The sequence below is a fragment of the Eimeria mitis genome, genomic scaffold, assembly GCF_000499745.2.
Source record: "Eimeria mitis Houghton genomic scaffold, Emh_scaff2306, whole genome shotgun sequence".
Classification (NCBI taxonomy): Eukaryota; Apicomplexa; class Conoidasida; order Eucoccidiorida; family Eimeriidae; genus Eimeria; species Eimeria mitis.
The window spans coordinates 7,761-8,278 of NW_013570637.1; the positions used below are offsets into that span (position 1 = coordinate 7,761).

Sequence of the window (518 nt, forward strand, 5' to 3'; positions counted from 1 at the left end):
GCAGTTGCAGTTGCAGGAGTTGTGTTGCTGCTGCTGTTGCTGCTGCAGCTGCTGCTCTTGCTGCTGCTGCTGCTGTTTTTTTTGTGTTATATTATAATACACCTTCTCTCCTCCTTATTTTGCTTCTTAGTTTCACTGGGTTTATAAAGAAGGAAGGGCTTGCTGCTGCTGCTGCTGCTGCTGCTGCTGCTGCTGCTGCTGCGGCCGCCGCCGCCGCCGTTGCTGCTGCTGCTGCTGCTGCTGCTGCCGACAGGACCACCGCCGCCGCCGCTGCAGCAGCAGCAGCAGCAGCAGTGTTGTTTTGCTTCTTTGTGTGCAGCAGCAGTATATTATATTAATATATTTATTTTTATTTTGTTTTATTTTTATATAAAATAAATAAATATACAAACAAACAAAAATACAAACACCATACACCTCCTGCTGCACTTGTGAGGCCGCCGTCGGCTCCACCGCTGCTGCTGCTGCTGCTGCTGCTGCTGCTGTTGCTGCTGCTGCTGCTGCTGCTGCTGCTGCTG

General features: G+C 50.4%; 1 protein-coding gene across 1 annotated transcript in view; it reads right to left on the bottom strand.

Annotated features, from left to right (window-relative positions):
• Positions 1 to 518, bottom strand: part of EMH_0051820 (uncharacterized protein) — a gene marked incomplete at both ends in the record, with an annotated part of 1,759 nt that overhangs the window by 940 nt on the left and 301 nt on the right. The window lies entirely within an intron of this gene.